Source organism: Hevea brasiliensis, chromosome 10, assembly GCF_030052815.1.
Source record: "Hevea brasiliensis isolate MT/VB/25A 57/8 chromosome 10, ASM3005281v1, whole genome shotgun sequence".
Taxonomy (NCBI): domain Eukaryota; kingdom Viridiplantae; phylum Streptophyta; class Magnoliopsida; order Malpighiales; family Euphorbiaceae; genus Hevea; species Hevea brasiliensis.
In genome coordinates, this window is record NC_079502.1 from 8,724,265 (window position 1) to 8,747,800 (window position 23,536).

The 23,536-nt window shown below is 35.0% G+C and overlaps 2 non-coding genes across 2 annotated transcripts; one reads left to right on the top strand and one right to left on the bottom strand.

Moving 5' to 3' along the window:
- Positions 1-7,515: 7,515 nt before the first annotated feature.
- Positions 7,516-7,623, bottom strand: LOC131170049 (small nucleolar RNA R71). The gene has a single exon (XR_009140991.1). It is a non-coding gene; the product is annotated as a small nucleolar RNA R71 (small nucleolar RNA).
- A 15,122-nt stretch (positions 7,624-22,745) lies between these two features.
- On the top strand, positions 22,746-22,853 carry LOC131170050 (small nucleolar RNA R71). Its single transcript, XR_009140992.1, has one exon. It is a non-coding gene; the product is annotated as a small nucleolar RNA R71 (small nucleolar RNA).
- Positions 22,854-23,536: the final 683 nt, after the last annotated feature.

Consider the following 23,536-nt stretch of genomic DNA (forward strand, 5'->3'; position numbering starts at 1 on the left):
AAGGATGAAACATATAGATGTGGATATAAATTATCACTTCATGAGGGATCATGTGATGGGAAAAAAGGAGTGAAGCAACATGGACCAAGATCCTCCTATTCTTCCTCAACTCCCATCCTTTCTATCTATTTTGAAAACATTCCACAGGATACAGTAGGGCTGAGTATTCAGTTTAAATCAAATTGAATCGAACCGAATCATCAAAATTGAATTAACTTAATTATTATATTTTAGAAATTGAACTGAATCGAAATGAATGAAAAATCGAACTAAACTAAACAGCTCTTTTTTTATTCGGTTCGATTTAAACCATTCGGTTTTTAAGTTTTGATGGATTTTTTAATTTAGACTTAATTTTCAAGTTATTTAATTTAATTTTGACCTTAGTTTGAACCAATAACCATTAATAAATGAAATTAAACAATTTAAATATACAAAATTACATATAATTCATAAATTTCCTATAAAAATAAATCAATTTAAAAATCAATAAAGTAATTTGATTTAATTTGATTCAACTCATTTATTTCTCCACAAAATCAAATCGAATCAAAATAACCAAAATTCTTAAAAAATAAAATCGAACCGAACCAAATTATCTTAAAAACCGAACTAAATTACTAAATTAAGATAGTTTGGTTCAGTTTATTCAATTCAAATCAAATAATTCTCACCCCTAGGATATAGACTTGCATTATCTACGGTAACTCTTCTCAAAATCTGTAACACCCTTAATTTTTAAATAATTATTTAATATGTAAATATTATTATTTTATTATATTAACTACTACGAAAATTTTATTTGGAATTTTTTTTTGAATTTTAAAAATCAGGTTTGATTTTCTTAAGACAATAAATTTCATTAACTCAACTCAACTCAACTCAACTAAGTCTTTATCCCAAAAATTTGGGGTCGGCTATATGGATTCGTTTCTCCATTCTAAACGATTTTGGGTTAAATCCTTAGAAATGTGTAATGCTTCTAGGTCATGTTGTACTACTCTCCTCTAAGTCAATTTAGGTCAACCCCTTTTTTTCTTTCTATCCTCTAACCTAATGTGCTCTACTTGTCTAACTGGAGCCTTCGTATTTCTATGCTTCACATGACCAAACCACTTCAATCTCCCTTCTCTCAACTTATCTTCAATTGGCACCACTCCTACCTTTTCTCTAATACTCTCATTACGGACTTTATCTAGTCTAGTATGGCCACTCATTCGCCTTAATATTCTCATCTCCACAGCTCTTATCTTAGACGCACACGACTCTTTCACTGCCCAACACTCACTACCATATAACATAGCCGATCGTATGGCTGTACGGTAAAATTTTCCTTTCAACTTATTGGGAATCTTACGATCACATAAAACTCCCGTGGCACGTCTCCACTTCAACCCTCCGGCTTTAATCCTATAACTAACATCTTCCTCACATCTCCCATCTACTTGAAGGACCGAGCCTAGATATTTAAAGTGATTACTTTGGGACAGTACCACTCCATTCAAACTAACTCTTTCCCTATCACCAGTTTGGCCTTCACTGAACTTGCAATGCATGTATTCTGTCTTCGTTCTACTTAACTTAAAACCCTTTGACTTTAGAGCACTTCTCCAAAGCTCTAGCTTTCTATTGAGTCCTTCTCGTGTCTCATCTATCAGAACAATATCATCCGCAAACATCATGCACCAAGGAATACTCTCTTGTATATTTTTCGTCAATTCATCTAAAACTAATGTAAAAAGGTAAGGGCTTATGGCTGATCCTTGGTGTAATCCAATTGAGATCAGAAAATCTCTTGTGTCCCCTCCCACCGTGCGCACAATAGTAGTTGCTCCTTCATACATATCTTTCAACACTTGTATGTACCTAATAGATACCCTATTTTGTTTTAACACATTCCATAAGACATCTCTTGGAACACTATCATAAGCCTTCTCCAAATCAATAAAAACCATGTGCAGATCTTTATTCACATATCTATATTTCTCCTTCAAGCTTCTAATGAGAAAAATTGCTTCCATAGTTGAACGACCGGGCATGAAACCAAATTGATTAAGAGAGATAGAAGTATCAAGACGTAGTCGATGCTCCACAACTCTCTCCCACAACTTCATAGTATGGCTCATGAGTTTAATTCCCCTATTGTTTGAGCAACTCTGTATGTCTCCCTTATTTTTAAAAATAGGTACTAAGATACTTCTTCTCCATTCATCAGGCATTTTCTTTGAGTTTAGAATTTTATTAAATAATTTAGTTAATCATGCCACTCTCATATCTCTCAAATACTTCCACACTTCAATTGGTATTTCATCGGGTCCACAGGCTTTACCCACTTTTATTCTCTTAAGTGCTTCCTTTACTTCTAAATATCTAATCCTTCTAGTATAATTCACATTCTTTTCTATTGTTCTATAATCTATATTCACGCTATTACAATTTTGACTATTATTAAAGAGATTATTAAAATAATTTCTCTATCTTTCTTTAATGTCCTCATCTTTCACCAACACTTTTCCTTCTTTATCCTTAATGCACCTAACTTGATTGAGATCTTAAGACAATAAATTTCATTGATTTTTAAAAATTAATTTGAAGATCATGTGGCAAAGCTAAAAATATATTTGGACTCCAAGAATTTTTTTGAGTTTTCTGTAATTTTTTTTGAAAATTTTGGATCTCATTTTTGGTCCCAGGACAGAGTAAAAATTCAATTTTAGGTATCCTGAATCGAATCGGCTGAATCGGATTGGACTGGATCAGATCGATCGAATCGGACCGAGTTTCTTTTTCTCCCCTCCTCTTTTTCCCACACACAGACCTCCTCCCCTTTCCCTTTCGATTTCTCTCTCCTCTCTCCTCCCCACCTGGTACCAGCTACCACCTCCCCACCCTCCCCCACTCATCGGCAACCAACCTGAGCCCTCCCTCGCCGCCGACAGCCTCCTGGAACGTCGAAATAATGCGCTAGAAGTCCCTTACATGCGGTGCGACTGTTCAGCTTCTCGACCAAAATCCGATCGATCTGACCACCAATTGGATCGGGTCTTGTACCAAACCTCATCTACACCTCGGGAGTTTTTAATAAACACCAAGATCACAAATTTTTATAGAGCGGATTGTCCGATTTTAGTATAGAAAGTTTTAACCCATTTTGATTTTTGGTCAAAATTTCTCCCAAATCGGAAACCCCATGAAAATTCCTAGAATACTAGCGTGCTCCATACGACGAGATCTTCGTGGCAATATAAATTTCAAAATTTTCTAACACTGAAAATTCACTAGGTTCCGCAAACTTTGCAGTGTTTTTCCAAGCTTTAAATGAGCTTATTTAATTTTGTAATAATTTTATTATAACCCCTGGTGTCGTGGGCTTCCCATAGGTACCTTCGTTTCGTGAAAATTCAACCGTCGCCCCAATCTGTAATTTCAAGCCGGACAGACTGGCTGCTAGAATCGTTTCAGAATCGGATTGGAATTACAGTCTTCGCCACCATTTGCAGATGCCCCAGACGTGTTCCAAGCATCAGAATTGGTGTAGGTAAAACCCGAACCTTGTGTTTCTTTATTTACCTAGTGCCAAATTTAGAATAAAAATCTATAAAATATTCGTGGGTAGCTAGAAAATTGTAAGTCCTTTTGCGTTAGCTTTATAATATTGCTAAGGACTGCAAGGCAAAATTTTACAAATTTTAGAGCTCATTTGAATGATTGTTAAAGAATTTTACTTTCAGGGACTAAAATGTAATTTTTTAAGTTTGTGAGTATTGACTATTTTGGAGGGCCCAGGAGGGACCATATGATGTTGATGAGATGTGGATATGGGAGATGATGTGTGGCTTTAGAAATATTATTTGAACCCCTTTGCAGGTTGGGTAGATCCTAAGTACAAGGGGAACTCTGACGGATTTCCGGCATAAATTAGGGCGTCTTTTGCCTTTTTAAAGCTTTGTTTTGAATTTAATAATGATGAAGTTGTAATATAATTATTTAGGTGAGCCGGGTCAACCTTCCTCCTCTTTCCAGCCGCTGCAGTGATTTGTAAATACTGTGAGTAGATATTAATTTTATTTATAATTTCAATATTATTATGTATTCAAGGCATGTTCATGCATCACTTATAGATGTATGTACATAGCTATTTGCTAGGCACGCCTTATATTGCATTGTATTTGATGACATTATTGTGGTTATTGCTTTATAGCGATCTGGAGCTGCGTGTGAGAGTTAGTGTGCATGTGGTGTGTATATGGATATGGGTAGGATGAGTAGACACGGCTAGAGCTTGACTCGCTGGGATCTGATCCTTATTATGAAAAAGTCGGGGTAGGCACTGTAATGCCCCAAATTTACAGACCGTATTTAGCATATTTTAGTGAGAAACTAAATATTGAATATGGTATGTAAACTGGATTACATGAGGGGTTAAATTAAAAATTTTAAAAAGATACCTATGGACTTTGTTGCAAAATTAATGAAGTTTGGGAGGAAAAAATTAAAATTTTCCAACTTAGGACATAATTGAGTTTAATTAGAATTATTAAGTATGATATATTAAGTTAATTAATCACTAATTAAACAAGTCAAAGAGGGGACCAATGGTAAAGAGATATATGCAAGAAGGGATAAATATCAAGCTCACATAAAGATAAAATTAATGTCTTCTTCTTTTATCCATTCAACTGGCCACCTTTCCCTCTTATCTTTCTTCATTTTTCTTTCACCAAAACTCAAATAAAAACCCTGATTAATAGATCAAAGATGATGATTTATGTTGGAATTGAAGGATTTGATGATCAAAGTATGAAATCAAAGTGAAAGAGAAGGAAAAAAATCAAGAAATTGTGAGCTAATTGGTGAGATAGAATTATTGGTGTGGTTGACTAAGTTCAAACATTGATTTGGCTTGGGATTTTTGATGAAAAGTGCTTGCAATTAGGAGTAAATTGGTGGAACTAAGTTGAGGTAAGTGTTTGTATAAACTTATTATAGAAATTATTACTTTATGCACCCTTAAATGGTGATTGCCAGGATAGTATATTCAGTGAGCAATATGTACTAATTTATCTATAAGTTGAGTTTTAGAGCTCCAATTGAGATGTAATTTATACCAAAATTTTCTTAAGACATAGATCTACCATTTCTGTGTTTTGACCGATGATACATACATTTTGCATAATCATTTAGGTTTAATTTCATAGCCATTTTATTTGATTATTAGTCACTTTTAGCTAATTTCATTAGTTATTTAAATAGTTTTTCATTATTGTCAATTTTTAGATCAATTCATAATTTTACTTTGTTTTGTAGGTAAAATGTTATTTTTGAGGGACTAAAAAGAAATTTTGCCATTGAGGAGTGATTTCTGCAGCCAAAGATGTCAAAAACAAGTTTCAAAGTTGAAGTATGCATTGGCCAAATTGTGCATAACTTGCCGCATAAGTTGTGCAGTTCTGCATAAGGAGAAGAAACAATGTCCCAAACCTGCCGAAATCTGTATAAGTTGCCGCATAACTTATACAGATTCGTGTCTTGCTTATGCGACCTCACGAAAAACTGCATAACTTATGTAGTCTTGCACCTTGCTCATGCAGTTTCACACAGAGAGCCAGAAACCAGCTGAAAATTGCATAAGGGACTGCATAACTTATGCAGTCCACTTATGCAGTCCCATAAAGACTTCATAATGAGCTGGCAGAAGATTCCCTCAGAAAATCACACCTCAAACACACCATTTTAGGGCTCCTTGTCAGAGAAAAAGATATAAAAAGGCCCTTATCCCATTTTAGAAGGGAGGAAAAAGAAAAGAAGAGGAGCAGCAGCTGAAGAGTCAAAAAGGGGAGCTAAAACGTCACCCCCTCCATTTCCAGATAGATTTGGAGTTTTCTTTCCTTTCTTGCATATTTCCTACCTTTCTTGTATTGAGTTTCTTTAGTTTTAGTTTATTTTCATGATTTATTTCCTCTTTTACTTAGAATTTCTTGTGTTAAACATGGATTATGAGTAGTTTTCTTTGATTCTGGAGTAAGGAATGTAATATTTTAGTTATTTTTGTGGATTTGAACTGAGTTAGTCCCAATTTAATGAATTTATGAGGTTTAATCCATTTCTTGTGTGCTTATTCACATGCTTAATGAAGGGCCCCATTAAGTTATGTTCTTAATCCTTGGTTGAAGCACCGAAAGGAGAAAACCAAGTGATAGTTAATCAAGAAATTGGACTTAATTAACCTAGATCTAGAAATAGACTAAGGGTTAAGAGAGTTTTAATAGATTGATTAAAGAACCTAATGGGTCTTGGTTAATTTTAACTCCACGAAAGTAGGATTAAGTTAATTAAGGCACTCTTTGTCTCACTCGAAAGAGTTTTCAAAGGATTTTAGAATTAATCTCCTTTAAACCCATAAATTTCATGGATTGGGCTAGCTAGGGAAAATCCCAAAATGACTTAAATATGAACCCTTAACTCCAAAATCGTCTTTCATCAATTATTGCTTGGAATTTTACTTTTGAGTGTTTAGTTTAATCTCATTTTATTAATTTTCATTTTTATCAATTTCTTTATTTTGTGAATTATTAAATTAGTCATTGTTTGAATTTAGTTTTGCATTTTCATACCTTATGCTTCAAATTCATAAATTTCTTTTATTAATTTGATTAAAATACAATTTTAACATATTTAATTTTACATCAAAAATTCAATAATTAACACAACTCCTCGTGGGAACGATATCTTTTTCTATACTACTTGAACGAGCCGTGCACTTGCAGTTGGGAGACATCAAGTTTTTGGCGCCGTTGCCGGGGAGTTGTTTGTTTAAGATTGAATTCTTGATTATTTTAGTTGTTTCTAGTTTTATCTTTGTTATCTTTTCATTTTGTGTTTGTTTGTTCTTTTTTAGGTACTCTTAATCTTTTATGAGAAGAGCTAAAAGCACAAGTGACACATCCTTATTGTTTAATCCTGAAATTGAGAAGTTTTGTAGAGCTAACAAGAAAGAAACTAGAAGAAGAAAAGAAGCACTGAGAGCAGCTGAAATTGAAGGAGACATGGCTGATGAAAGAATTAGAATTGGTGGTGGTAATGTTGGAAATGATCGAAACAATGAAAATGCAGCCCAAGGTGAAGAGGTTGTAAATGCTAATGTGCCTAGGGGAAGTATGATGGATCATGCTTTTCCTCGTTTTGATGACTTGAGAGAGAGAGCATAGCAAGACCAATAATTGATGCAAATAGTTATAAGATGGATTTTGGAGTACTACAAATGATTCAGAATTCTCAATTCAGAGGTCATCCTTCAGAAAATCCTCATACTCATCTTAAAAAGTTTGTTATGATCTGTGACATGCAAAAGCAACCAGGAGTGTCTGATGATGCAGCAAGGCTAAAATTGTTTCCATTCTCTTTGAAAGATAGAGCATTGGATTGGCTTGATTCTTTATCTCACAACTCAATTACAAATTGGGAGCAGCTCACTGATGCATTTCTTGCCCAATACTTTCCACCTGGAAAAACTCAAGAGTTGAGGAATCAAATGATTGCTTTTAGACCAAGAGAAGATGAGACTCTTTATGAGTCATGGATGAGATGGAAGGAGTTGGAGAGACAATGTCCACATCATGCCATTCCTAAATGGATGATAAACCAGAATTTTTACACAAATATCACTCCTGCTATCAGAGGAATCATTGATGCTCAAACTGGAGCGGAATTCATCATTAAGCATGAAGATGAAGCTTATGAGTTGTTAGAGAAAATAACAAAGAACAGTCATCTATGGAGTAGTCCAAGAGGGTCAACTCCAACTAAAAAAAAGCAAGTTGCTGGAATGTATGAGCTTGATCCATTCAACATGATCAATGCCAAATTTGATGCACTCACTAATGTCCTTGCTAAGAAAATGGAGGATTTAAGTATGCTAGTCAGTTCATCATCATGCTCTGGAAGTTCTCAACAAGTTACTTATGCAGAAGGAACAATGAGCTGTGGAGTAGATTATCCTTCATATGCTTGGAGGAATCATCCCAATTTTTCATGGGGGAATCAGCAAAATCAAGCTTCAACTCAGAACTTTCCACCACAACAACAAGGGCATCAATACCAACAATGTAGGCAACCACCACCTAGTTTTTAGCAAAAGAATGCAAATCTTGCACCTCTACCAAAACAGCAAGAACAAAGTTCTACCACATAAGCTTTATTACAAAAAATTCTTGCTAACCAAACTAAGCATGATGAAGAGATGAGAGAGATGAAAGCAAGGCTGGAACAAATGCAAACACACAATAGGATGCTGGAAAATCAAATTGCACAACAAGCATGCTCATCAAGTACCAATTCTATGGGGAAACTTCCTAGTCAAACAGAAAATCCAAAGGAGCAATGTCATGCCATCACACTGAGGAGTGGTAAAATAGTGCTTACTGAGAAGAGTGAAAAAGTTGAGAAGAGAGAAAATGAGAAAGATGTTGAGAGAGATGAAAAACAAAAGAGTGAAAAAGGGAGTGCAAAAAAAGGTAAAGAGGAGGTTGGAGAGAAAGAAAAGAAATATATACCTCCAGAGCCTTACAAGCCACAGCTTCCCTTTTCACAGAGATTTCAAAAAGCCAAGCTTGATAAGCAATTTGGGAAGTTCTTAAAGGTTTTAAAGAAGCTATATATAGATGTGCCTTTTATTGATGCTCTTTCCCAAATGCCTTCTTATGCTAAGTTTTTGAAAGAAATTCTCTCAAACAAAAGAAGACTTGAAGATTATAAGACTGTAGCCTTAACTGAGGAATGCAGTGCTATCCTCTAAAGGAAACTTCCTCCAAAGCTCAAGGATCCAGGGAGTTTTTCAATTCCATGCCACATTGGGGAATCATGTTCTATAAAGGCTTTATGTGATTTAGGGGCTAGTGTAAGCCTTATGCCCCTCTCCATCTATGAAAAGCTCAACATGGGAGATCTTAAGCCAACCCACATTTCTCTTCAGTTAGCTGACAGATCAATTAAGTATCCTGAAGGGATTTTGGAGAATGTGCCTCTGAAGGTTGGGAAATTCTACATATCTGTTGACTTTGTCATCTTGGACATGGAAGAGGATTCTAATATCCCAATCATTTTGGGGAGGCCTTTCCTAGCTACAGCTGGTGCTTTGATTGACGTGAAAGGTGAAAAGCTTACTCTCAGAGTCGGAGATGATCATTTAGTCTTCAACATTGGCAATGATAAGAAGAAGCAACATGAAGATGTAGACTCTTGTTTGAGAATTGATATAGTTGATGAGTTAGTAAAAGAGCACTTTAGAAAGAGCTATCCGAAGGCTTCTCTTGAAAGTTGTCTTATCCATGAAGGGAGTATCAATAATGAAAATCCAAAAGAGGCTGCATTTGCACAACATTTGAATAGTAATCCACCTTGTCCTATGGCACCAATCTTTCAAGTTGAGCAAGTGGAGAAAAGTGAAGTAAAGCAACCATCTCTCAAAGAAAAAGATGCACCAAAGGTTGTCAAGAAAGAAATGGTCGGATTTTTAGACAAAGCAACAAGGATCTTCTCATGTGATGGAAAGAAAATGAAGTATAGATTCATTGAAGCACCTATTGGAAACAGAGGCAATAAATTCCAATTTCAGCCACCATGAAACACGAAAAGAGTCCAGCTAAGGACTATAAATTAGCGCTCTTAGGAGGCACCCCAAGTTCTTTTATTTTGCATTTGTTGATTTACTTTTATTTGCATTACTTTTGTTTTTGTCTTAAATCTCCCCAAATTCAATTTTTGACATTGTTGAATTTTGTCTTTTGTAGATGTATTTCAATGGAGGAAGGTTGTTGCACTGCTGGGGAGTAACTCTTAATCTGATATTTTATCCATTAACTCTCCCAAGATTGTTTTATTTTCATTGCATATCCTGCGCAGGTCTTCTTCTTGGTTTATGCAGAGAAATGAAACTTTTAGCAAAAAGGGGTCTGCAGAACATGGCATTTGCTTCTTTGTGAGGTTGGGTGTGTAACTTTTAAGTATTTGTTCTTATCATGTTAATATGATGGTAAGTGGGTCATTTTTGTATTTTTGAGCTTATGTGGGTTATGTGATTCAATGTGCACATGCTGCATTTTCTTGGCATAACTTGGAGAGTCCATTTTTTTTGTGGATAAATGCAACTTTATGCAGATTTTTATTGAGTTTTAATGTGCTAAATGTTAATTTGCAGAGTTTGAGTTGAAATGGCATAATTCACAAATGCCTCTTATGCAGAACTTACTTCTACAAGCTTGTATGATGCAATTGTGATGGATTTTGTATATATTGATGTGTTTTTAGTGATAATTTCTCATAATTTGTGCTTCATAGAATTATATTTCTTCATTCTAGTGTATTTTTCAAACTTGCAAATCATTTTCAATTGTAATCTCAATCTTGTTGAAATCTGCATAAGGATGTGCATAGCTTATGCAATTCTGCACTGCTACATTTTTGCCATTTTTCATCTCTGCTGAACCCTGCATAAGCCTATGCATAACTTATGCAATCCTGCATAACCAAATTTTTGCCATTTTTCATCTGCTGAAATCTGCATAAGGATTACATCCTTATGCAAGCTTGCATAACCAAATTCTTACCATTTTTCATCTCTGCTGCAATCTGCATAAGGATGTACATAGCTTATGCAATTCTGCACAGCCACATTTTTGCTAAATTTTATTTCTGCTGAAACTTGCATAAGCGTGTGCATAACTTATGCACTCTTGCATGACTTCAAATCCTGCATTTCCATTTTCTGCCGAAATCTACATAAGGGAGTGCATAAGTTATGCACTTTTGCATAACCACATTTTCTGGAATCCCATTTTCTGCCGAAACTTGCATAAGGGAGTGCATAAGTTATGCACTTTTGCATAACTAATATTTCACACTCCCATTTTCTGCCGAAATCTGCATAAGGGAGTGCATAGATTATGCACTTTTGCATAATCAATTTTTTAGACCACTTATTTTCTTCCAAAACTTGCATAAGGCAGTGCATAAGTCATGCACTTTTGCATAACTAACTTTTCACACTATAAATTTCTGCCGAAACTTGCATAAGAGAGTGCATAACTTATGCACACATTCTCCCCTTATGCAGTTTTTCACATGTCCTGTGCAAATAAAAAAAAAAAAAACAAAAGAACTTTCGGCACCCCACTTTCCCACCTCCCACTTCCTGTCGTTCCTATTCACACACCCCCCCCCCCCAACATTCATTTTTCTCGGCATTACTCATCCTGCCCACACCTCTTTTCACCGCCCGATGCCCTAACTTTCCTCTACCTCTTTCACTTTCTTCTTTCCTCCTCCAAACTCCTTATGCAAATATCCTGCATAGCCTGTGCAGTCCCTTATGCAACTCATGCAGAACTGCACAGCTTATGCACTCTCCTTATGCACCTGTTCTGTACAGCATTTTATTCTGCATAACCTGTGCAGCTTCTTATGCATCACCATCATCTCTTGAATTCACATCTGCTCTATACCAGGTAACTCTTTCTTTTTGCTCTTAAATTTAACTATTCGTGGTCATTCCTTTTGCTTTAAGTTTTGATAATGCACTACTTTAGACATTGAGGACAATGTCCAATTTTTAGTTTGGGGGTGTGCATTTTGATTTTTGCTACATTTTTCACATTTTGAGTATAGGAACATCTCATCCCATTCCATTTACATATATATTGTAAATATTTTACATATACATCCATACATACATATACATAACACATTTACACACACATTATACATCACTTAGAAATTGTACACATTGCACACAAATAGATTTCCTCCATTTAGTTAATGCATTGCTCATTTTTAGGAATCATGCATCATGAAATAAAATCTTTTGCCAAATCCCTTGAGTATTGAAAAGTTGCCTATGAGAGTGATTTGACTTACCTTTAGTTGGGTTTGTGGATTGAAAGTTTCCTAAGAGGTACAAGGTTTTGAAGTGTTTATCACTTGCCCATATCTTCTTATCCAAAAAGCCACCCAACTAGTCCTTTAGAGATTGGAGTATTTAGAGGGAGTTATTGGATATAAGGTAGTCAAATGATGTCTCACCAATCCTAGAACAAATTTTCTAAACCTTTTAAGGTGAAATACTAGCTTGTACTTGAAAAGAGAGATGATTAGGTATTCTTTGATTTAAACCTTCTCATTTTAAACCTTTGGCCCTTTTCTAATTAAAATTGACCCTTGCAAACCCCTTTAAGCCTTTTTATTCCTAATTTTTCTTGAAACCTTTATTGCTACCTAGCCAATGAACTAAACACTCCAACCCTTTTCATGAGAATAATTATTTATAATATTAGGTACATATAAAAAAAAAGAAAAAAAGAAAAAAAATACAATAAAAGGGAGAAGAAATGCTTGTCATCTTGTAAAAGTGCTAGTATATGTGCTTTCCACTAGTGTCATTCAAATTGAAAGAAATCCACCCAAAGTAATTAAAGGAAATGAGTTTGGGAGTGGCATTTTTAGGGACAATCATCAAAAGAAAATGCAAGATACAAGTTTAAAGTATCAAAGTGTCCCTCCATTTTTATATGTTTTGTAAAATATGCTAGCACTTGACAATTCTCATTGTGTATTTCTCTCCTCCATATATATATATATATATAAAGCGATAAAGAAAAGAAAAAAAAAATAAAATAAGAAGTGTACCTTATGTTTTCAAGATTGAAAATATTCTCATGTTTTGAATCCTTTTTCCCCTTTTTCTTCTTAGCCTCATTTTGAACCCCATGGCCCCATTACATCCCCAAAAAGACCTTTGATCTCTTGATAGTACTTGCTACATTAGTGGAGATAGGAGTAGGGAATTTGCCTATGGGATTGGAAAATTATCCATTCATTCATTTAATTCCATCATTCTATATAGAGACACTTTGACTATTGATTGTCCTAGAATTCCTTTTGAGCATGACTCTCTCTTTTGATTGGTTGGTTTGGGAATTTTGAATGATAATCGACTTGATGGCTAAGCGGTGAAAGCTTGGATAAGCATTAGATTTTTTGCATTTTGAAGGATGGGTATATGGATTGTTGGTATGGCTAAAGGTGTGTTAAGTTACTTTAATAGGTGATTTTCATAGCTCTTTGGATAAGGCACCCCTAAAAATTGCATTATATTTTAAAGTTTGCTTGAGGACAAGCAAAAGCTTGAGTTTGGGAGTATTTGATACATACATTTTGCATAATCATTTAGGTTTAATTTCATAGCCATTTTATTTGATTATTAGTTACTTTTAGCTAATTTCATTAGTTATTTAAATAGTTTTTCATTATTGTCAATTTTTGGATTAATTCGTAATTTTACTTTGTTTTGTAGGTAAAATGTTATTTTTGAGGGACTAAAAAGAAATTTTGCCATTGAGGAGTGATTTCTGCAGCCAAAGATGTCAAAAACAAGTTTCAAAGTTGAAGTATGCATTGGCCAAATTGCGCATAACTTGCCGCATAAGTTGTGCAGTTCTGCATAAGGAGAAGAAACAATGTCCCAAACCTGCCGAAATCTGCATAAGTTGCCGCATAACTTATGCAGATTCGTGCCTTGCTTATGCGACCTCACGGAAAACTGCATAACTTATGCAGTCTTGCACCCTGCTCATGCAGTTTCGCACAGAGAGCCAGAAACCAGCCGAAAATTGCATAAGGGACTGCATAACTTATGCAGTCCACTTATGCAGTCCCATAAAGACTTCATAATGAGCTGGCAGAAGATTCCCTCAGAAAATCACACCTCAAACACACCATTTTAGGGCTCCTTGTCAGAGAAAAAGATATAAAAAGGCCCTTATCCCATTTTAGAAAGGGGAGGAAAAAGAAAAGAAGAGGAGCAGCAGCTGAAGAGTCAAAAAGGGGAGCTAAAACGTCACCCCCTCCATTTCCAGACAGATTTGGAGTTTTCTTTCCTTTCTTGCATATTTCCTACCTTTCTTGTATTGGGTTTCTTTAGTTTTAGTTTATTTTCATGATTTATTTCCTCTTTTACTTAGAATTTCTTGTGTTAAACATGGATTGTGAGTAGTTTTCTTTGATTCTGGAGTAAGGGATGTAATATTTTAGTTATTTTTGTGGATTTGAACTGGGTTAGTCCCAATTTAATGAATTTATGAGGTTTAATCCATTTCTTGTGTGCTTATTCACATGCTTAATGAAGGGCCCCATTAAGTTATGTTCTTAATCCTTGGTTGAAGCACCGAAAGGAGAAAACCAAGTGATAGTTAATCAAGAAATTGGACTTAATTAACTTAGATCTAGAAATAGACTAAGGGTTAAGAGGGTTTTAATAGATTGATTAAAGAACCTAATGGGTCTTGGTTAATTTTAACTCCACGAAAGTAGGATTAAGTTAATTAAGGCACTCTTTGTCTCACTCGAAAGAGTTTTCAAAGGATTTTAGAATTAATCTCCTTTAAACCCATAAATTTCATGGATTGGGCTAGCTAGGGAAAATCCCAAAATGACTTAAATATGAACCCTTAACTCCAGAATCGTCTTTCATCAATTATTGCTTGGAATTTTACTTTTGAGTGTTTAGTTTAATCTCATTTTATTAATTTTCATTATTATCAATTTCTTTATTTTGTGAATTATTAAATTAGTCATTATTTGAATTTAGTTTTGTATTGTCATACCTTATGCTTCAAATTCCTAAATTTCTTTTATTAATTTGATTAAAATACAATTTTAACATATTTTATTTTACATAAAAAATTCAATCATTAACACAACTGCTCATGGGAATGATATCTTTTTCTATACTACTTGAACGACCCGTGCACTTGCGGTTGGGACACATCAACCGAACCAATTCTTAAGGAAAAGTGGTTGAAATTTTAGAGTAAGTTATAATTGCAAAAATTGGAATTCCTGAAATTCCAACAATCAGCCCTGTGACCTCCGTGTAGTAAACAGGGCATATCTCCCTCTGTACATATCCAATTGAGGTGCTACAAGATTCTTTGAAAACCTAAGACATAGGTCTAAAATTTTGCTTTAGAGACCCTGTACAAATTCTGGGTGTAACATATTTGAAAGTTAAGTGCAAACCTAAACTGGAAATCTGGAAACCTGGAATTCTGAGGACACTGCATCTATGAACAATAGTTGGTAAATTAGCTATAACTCACAATATAGGCCTCAAATTAGGTGATTCTTAAACCATTAGAAACTTAAAACATGTAGGAACATTTCTTATGAAGACTACTTTGATGAAATCTATCTTTAAAATGGTTAAATTGGCCTATGAACAGTAACCATGCATTCTGACTGTAGCTAGACTTGGTCAAGTAAAAACTGGACAGTATGTAGAAAAATGAGCATAACTTGAGATCTAAACGTTGAAATGGGGTGAATCTTGATTTAAATGAAAGGTAAGACACTAGAATACAAATTATATGAAGACCATAGAAGCAAATTCTGTCTTTAGGGTGTTCAAAGAATTGATAGAAAATAGGGTACCAAATAGGTGTCCCTCTTGAAATGATAACTCACCCTTTTTGAACATTTTGTGAATAAAGGGTTGTAAATGAATTTCTACATGTCTAAATGCTGATCAAATTGATTCCTAATGAAAGTTAAGATATAAATTGACATGTTTTATGAAAGAAATTGATGCGTCCCAACCGCAAGTGCACGGGTCGTACAAGTAGTATAGAAAAATATCGATCCCACGAGGAGTCGTGTTAATGATTGAATTTTTGATATAAAAGTTGACTAAATCGAAGTATTTAAAGTAGTAAATTAATGGGTAATGGGATATGCAATTTAAATGTGCAAAATTAATATTCTATTCAACAATGTATTAATTAAACTAAAATTGCATCAAATTGAAGTAAGCAAGTTCAAATATGGCAATATTCAAAATGGCAAGTAATTAAATTCGATTAGAAATTAACAATGATAAAAAGGCGATTCCGGAGTTCGGGATTTCATATTCAAGCTATTTTGGGATTTTCCCTAGCTAGCCCAATCCATGAAATTTATGGGTTTAAAGGAGATTAATTCTAAAATCCTTTGAAAACTCTTTCGAGTGAGACAAAGAGTGCCTTAATTAACTTAATCCTACTTTCGTGGAGTTAAAATTAACCAAGACCCATTAGGTTCTTTAATCAATCTATTAAAACCCTCTTAACCCTTAGTCTATTTCTAGATCTAAGTTAATTAAGTCCAATTTCTTGATTAACTATCACTTGGTTTTCTCCTTTCGGTGCTTCAACCAAGGATTAAGAACATAACTTAATGGGGCCCTTCATTAAGCATGTGAATAAGCACACAAGAAATGGATTAAACCTCATAAATTCATTAAATTGGGACTAACCCAGTTCAAATCCACAAAAATAACTAAAATATTACATCCCTTACTCCAGAATCAAAAGTAAACTACTCACTATCCATAATGATTACAATATATGATGAGTTTAAATGGAAATAAAGCTTTAATCTAAGCTACGAAGTAAGAAATTAAATACTAGAAATGTAGAAAAATGTAAAGGAAGGAAGAAATCTGCAAATCTTGGTTAAAAATGGTGTAGAAGGTGAAAATGACTCCTCAAATTCTGCCTCTCTTCTCCTCTTCTTCTTTTCTCCTTGCCTCCTTTCTAAAATGAGAAAATGGGACTATTTATAGCATTTTTCTGACATGGAGCCCTAAAATGGTATGTTCTAGGAGGAATTATTTGAGGGAATCTCCTGCCAGCTCATTAATGAACTCTTCATGGGACTGCATAAGTGGACTGCATAAGTTATGCAGTCCCTTATGCGATTACAGCTGTTACGGGTCACTTATGCGAAGCTGCATGACTTGGTGCATAGGTTATGCACAATTTCGTGAATGTGCATAAGGGAGGCGAGAATGTGCATAAGCTATGCAGTCTCCTTATGCACATTTCGGCTGGTTCTGAAATAGTGATCTTTCTCCTTATGCAGATCTGCATAGCTTATGCGGCAAGTTATGCACAGTTTGGTCAATGCATATTTCAGCTTGAAAACTTGTTTTTGACATCTTTTTGCTGTAGAAGACACTCCTCAATGGCAAAATTCTCTTTAGTCCTTCAAAAACACCATTTTTCCTACAAAACAAAGTAAAAATTACAAATTAATCCAAAATTGACAATTATGGAAAACTAACTAAATAACTAATGAAATTAGCTAAAAGTGACTAATAATCAAATAAAATAGCTATGAAATTAAACCTAAATGATTATGCAAAATGTATGCATCAAATACCCCCAAACTCAAGCTTTTGCTTGTCCTCAAGCAAACTTTAAAATAAAATGCAAAAAATTTTTAGGGGTGCCTTATCCAAAGAACTATGAAAATCACCTATTAAAGTAACTTAACACACCTTCAGCCATACCAGCAATCCATATACCCATCCTTCAAAATGCAAAGAATCTAATGCTTATCCAAGCTTTCACCGCTTAGCCATCAAGTCAATTATCATTCAAAATCCCCAAACCAACAAATCAAAAGAGATAGTCATGCTCAAAAAGAATTCTAGGACAATTGATAACCAAAGTATCTCAACATGGAATGATAGAATTGAATGAATAGATGAATAGTTTTCCAATCCCATAGGCAAATTCTCTACTCCTATCTCCACTAATGTAGCAAGTACTATCAAGAGATCAAAGGTCTTTTTAGGGATGTAATGAGGCCATGGGGTTTAAAATGAGGCTAAGAAGAAAGATGGGTAAAAAGTATTCAAAGCATGAGAATATTTTCAATTTTTAAACATAAGGTACACTTCTTATTTTATTATAATTTTTTCTTTTTCTTCTTTTTTTCTTTTTTTTTTGTATATATGGAGGAGAGAAGTACACAATGAGAATTGTCAAGTGCTAGCATAGTTTACAAAACACATAAAAATGGAGGGACATTTTGATACTTTAGACTTGTATTTTGCATTTTCTTTTGATGATTGTCCCTAAAAATGCCACCCCCAAACTCATTTCTTTCAATACTTTGGGTGGATTTCTTTCATTTTGAATGGCAATAGTGAAAAGCACATATACTAGCACTTTTACAAGATGACAAGCACTTCTTCTCCCTTTTTTTGTATATTTTTTCTTTATTTTATTTTATTTTATTTTTATTTTTTAGAAAGTGTACCTAATATTCAATATTATTCTCATGAAAAGGGTTGGAGTGTTTGGTTCATTGGCTAGGTAGCAATAAGGATTTCAAGAAAAATTAGGGATAAAAAGGCTCAAAGGGGTTTTCAAAGGTCAATTTTAATTAGGAAAAAGGGCCAAAGGTTTAAAATGAGAAGGTTTAAATCAAAGAATGCCTAATCATCTCTCTTTTCAAGTATAAGCTGATATTTCGCCTTGAAAGGTTTAGAAAATTTGTTCTAGGATTGGTGAGACATCATTTGACTACCTTATATCCAATAACTCCCTCTAAACACTCCAATCTCTAAAGGACTAGTTGGGTGGCTTTTTGGCTAAGAAGATATAGGCAAGGGATAGATACTTCAAAACTTTGCACCTCTTAGGAAACTTTCAATCCACAAACCCAACTAAAGGTAAGTCAAATCACTCTCATAGGCAACTTTTCAATACTCAAGGGATTTGGCAAAAGATTTTAATGCATGATGCATGATTCCTAAAAATGAGCAATGCATTAACTAAATGGAAGAAGTCTATTTGTGTGCAAAGTGTATAATTTCTAAGTGATGTATAATGTGTGTGTAAATGTGTTATGTATATGTATGTATGGATGTATATGTAAAATATTTACAATATATGTAAATGAAATGGGATGAGATGTTCCTATACTCAAAATGTAAAAAAAAAAAAAAAAAAAAAAAATTGAAGCAAAAATCAAAATGAATGTGCACCCCCAAACTCAAAATTAGACATTGTCCTCAATGTCTCAAGTAGTGCATTATCAAAATTCAAAGTAAAGAGAAATTACCAGGAATTGTGAAATTTAAGAGCAAAAGGAAAGAGTTACCTGGTATAGAGAATCTGAGAATTGAAGGAATAATGTTGATGCATAAGAGGCTGTAAAGGTTATGCAGAGTAAAGTTCTGTCCAAAACATGTGCATAAGTATGGTGCATAAGCGTGCGGTTACGCATGAGTGGCAATAAGGGTTGCATAGGCTATGTAAAATATTTGCAAAATTTTTTTTTTTTTTTTTTTTTTTGTCAGTGCATAAGTTATGCACTCTCCTTATGCAAGTCTCAGCAGGTTTTAACTTTTCCAGAACATGTGCATAAGTAGGGTGCATAAGCCGTGCGGTTCTGCATGAGTGGCAATAAGGGTTGCATAGGCTATGTAAAATATTTGCAAAATTTTTTTTTTTTTTTTTTTGGATTTTTTGGTCATGCGGAAGTGCATAAGTTATGCACTCTCCTTATGCAAGTTTCGGTGACCCTTGAAATTTTGAGGAGCGAAGTCATGCGGGAGTGCATAAGTTATGCACTCCCCTTATGCATCTCTCGGCAAGTTTGAATTTTTGGAGTTCTTGGTTATGCGGAAGTGCATAACTTATGCACCTTCCTTATGCACCCCTCGGCAAGTTTGATTTTTCTGGGTTTCTGGTCATGCAGAAGTGCATAGGTTATGCACTCTGCTTATGCACCCCTCGGCAGAATTGGAAATTCAGAGTTTTTGGTTATGCAGAAGTGCATAGGTTATGCACTCTGCTTATGCAGACTTCGGCAGAGTTGGAAATTCAGAGTTTTTGGTTATGCAGAAGTGCATAGGTTATGCACTCTGCTTATGCAGACTTCGGCAGAGAGAGAAAATGCAGAGTTTTTGGTTATGCAGAAGTGCATAGGTTATGCACTCTGCTTATGCAGATTTTGACAGATATGAAATTTGACAAAATGAGGTTATGCAGAAGTGCATAAGCTATGCACTCTCCTTATGCACTTGCAATAAAGGTGGAAAATGGCAAGAATTGTGGTTATGCAGGATTGCATAAGCTATGCAGTTGCTTATGCACAAGTTAGCAAGATCAAGAATGCAATAGAACATGGATTGCAAGTGTGAAAAATACCCTAGAATGAGGAAATATAATTCCATGAAGCATAAACCATGAGAAGTTTCACCAAAAACACATCAATATATACAAAGTATATCAAAAAGGCATCACACAAGCATGTAAAAATGGATCCTACATAAAAGACCTTTGAGAACTATGCCATTTTAAGACAAATTCTGCAAATCAACATTTAGCACATAAAACTCCATAAAATTTGCATGAAGTTGCATCTAACCACAAATGATGAAATGAAGTCTCCAAGTTTTGCCAAGAAAATGCAGCATTTTTACCTTGAATCCTACAACCCAAAGAAGCTCAAAAGCGCAAAAATGACTCACTTACCACCATATTAAGATTAAAATCACACATACTTAAAAGTCTCACACCCAACCTCACCAAAAACACAAGCCATCTGCTGCAAACACCCTCTTTGCTGCAGAATTTCTTTCCTCTCTGCATAAACCAGTTGGCTCAAGGACAGAATCTATCTGCTGAGACTTTTCCTTTTCTGCAGATTGCATTTTCCTCTGCAATAACCAGATTACGGCTCCCAATAGTTCACGACCTTTCTTCATTGATATACATCTACAAGGGACAAGATTTAATAATGTCAAAAATTGAATTTGAGGAAATTTAAGATAAAAACAAAATTAATGAAAATGAAAGTAAATCAACAAAAGCAAAATAAAAGGACTTGGGATGCCTCCCAAGAGCGCTAATTTATAGTCCTTAGCTAGACTCTTTTCATGTTTCATGGTGGCTGAAATTGGAATTTGTTGCCTCTGTTTCCAATAGGTGCTTCAATGAATCTATACTTCATTTTCTTTCCATCACATGAGAAGATCCTTGTTGCTTTGTCTAAAAATCCGACCATTTCTTTCTTGACAACCTTTGGTGCATCTTTTTCTTTGAGAGATGGTTGCTTTACTTCACTTTTCTCCACTTCCTCAACTTGAAAGATTGGTGCCATAGGACAAGGTGGATTACTATTCAAATCTTGTGCAAATGCAGCCTCTTTTGGATTTTCATCATTGATACTCCCTTCATGGATAAGACAACTTTCAAGAGAAGCCTTGGATAGCTCTTTCTAAAGTGCTCTTTTACTAACTCATCAACTATATCAATTCTCAAACAAGAGTCTACATCTTCATGTTGCTTCTTCTTATCATTGCCAATATTGAAGACTAAGCGATCCTCTCAGATTCTAAGAGTAAGCTTTTCACCTTTCACGTCAATCAAAGCACCGGTGTAGCCGTGAAAGGCCTCCCAAAATGATTGGCATATGAGAATCCTCTTCCATGTCCAAAATGACAAAGTCAATGGGATGTAAAATTTTCCAACCTTGATGGTATATTTTCCAAGATCCCTTACGGATATTTAATTGATCTGTCGCCATAGAAGAGAAATGTGGGTTGGCTTAAGATCTCCCATGTTAAGCTTCTCATAGATGGAGAGGGGCATAAGGCTTACACTAGCCCTAAATCACATAAAGCTTTTATAGAACATGATTCCCCAATATGGCATGGAATTGAAAAACTCCTGGATCCTTGAGCTTTGGAGGAAGTTTCCTTTGGAGGATAGCACTGCATTCCTCGATTAAGGCTCTGATCTCATAATCTTCAAGTCTTCTTTTGTTTGAGAGAATTTCTTTCAAAAACTTAGCATAAGAAGGCATTTGGGAAAGAGCATCGATAAAGGCACATTTATATATAGCTTCTTCAAAACCTCTAAGAACTTCCCAAATTGCTTATCAAGCTTGGCTTTTGAAATCTCTGTGGAAAGGAAGGCGTGGCTTGTAAGGCTCTGGAGGTATATATTTCTCTTCTTTCTCTCCAACCTCCTCTTTACCTTTTCTTGCACTCCCTTTTTCACTCTTTTGTTTTCATCTCCTCAAAATCTTCCTCATTTTCTCTCTTTTCAACTTTTCACTCTTCTCATTATGCACTATTTTACCACTCCTCGGTGTGATGGCATGACATTGCTCCCTTGGATTTTCTGTTTGACTAGGAAGTTTCCCCATAGAATTGGTACTTGATGAGCATGCTTGTTGTGCAATCTGATTTTCCAGATCCTATTGTGTGTTTGCATTTGTTCCAGCCTTGCTTTCATCTCTCTCAACTCTTCATCACGCTTAATTTGATTAGCAAGAATTTGTTGTAATAAAGCCTCTGTGGTGGAACTTTGTTCTTCTTTGTCTTGGTAAAGGTGCAGATTTGCATTCTTTTCTTTGAAAACTAGGTGGTGGTTGCCTAGGTTGTTGGTATTGATGCTCTTGTTGTTGTGATGGAAAGTTACGAGTTGAAGCTTGATTTTCTGATTCTCCCATGAAAAATTGGGATGATTCCTCCAAGCATATGAAGGATAATCTACTCCACGACTCATTGTTCATTCGCATAAGTAACTTGTTGAGAACTTCGAGCATGATGATGAACCGACTAGCATACTTAAATCCTCCATTTTCTTAGCAAGGACATTAGTGAGTGCATCAAATTTGGCATTGATCATGTTGAATGGATCAAGCTCATACATTCCAAGAACTTGCCTTTTTGAGTTGGAGTTGGCCCTCTTGGACTACTCCATAGATGACTGTTCTTTGCTATTTTCTCTAATAACTCATAAGCTTCATCTTCATGCTTAATGATGAATTCCCCTCCGGTTTGAGCATCAATGATTCCTCCGATAGCGGGAGTGACATTTGTGTAAAAATTCTGGTTTATCATCCATTTAGGAATGGCATGATGTGGACATTGTCTCTCCAACTCCTTCCATCTCATCCATGACTCATAAAGAGTCTCATCTTCTCTTGGTCTAAAAGCAATCATTTGATTCCTCAACTCTTGAGTTTTCAGTGGAAAGTATTGGGCAAGAAATACATCGGTGAGTGCTCCCAATTTGTAATTGAGTTGTGAGGTAAAGAATCAAGCCAATCCAATGCTCTATCTTTCAAAGAGAATGGAAACAATTTTAGCCTTGCATCATCATCGGATACTCAGTTGTTTTTGCATGTCACAAATCATAGCAAACTTCTTGGATGTGTGTGTGGATTTTCGAAGGATGACCCCAAATTGAGAATTCTGAATCATTTGAAGGACTCCAAAATCCATCTTGTAACTATTTACATCAATTCTTGGTCTTGCTATGCTCTCTCTCAAGTCATCAAAACGAGGAAAAGCATGATCCATCATACTTCCCCTAGGCAGATTAGCATTTACTACCTCTTCACCATGGGCTGCATTTTCATTATTTTGACCATTTCCAGCATTACCAACACCAATTCTAATTCTTTCATCAGCCATGTCTGCTTCTAATTCAGTTTCTCTCGAAGCTTCTTTCCTTTTTCTGGTTTCTTTCTTGTTGGCCTTACAAAATTTCTCAATTTGAGTTGAGCAGTAAGGTTGTGTCACTTGAGCTTCTAGCTCTTCTCATAAAAGATTAAAGTACCTGAAAAAGAACAAACAAACACAAAATGAAAAGATAACAAAGATAAAACTAAAAACAACTAAAATGATCAAGAATTCAAT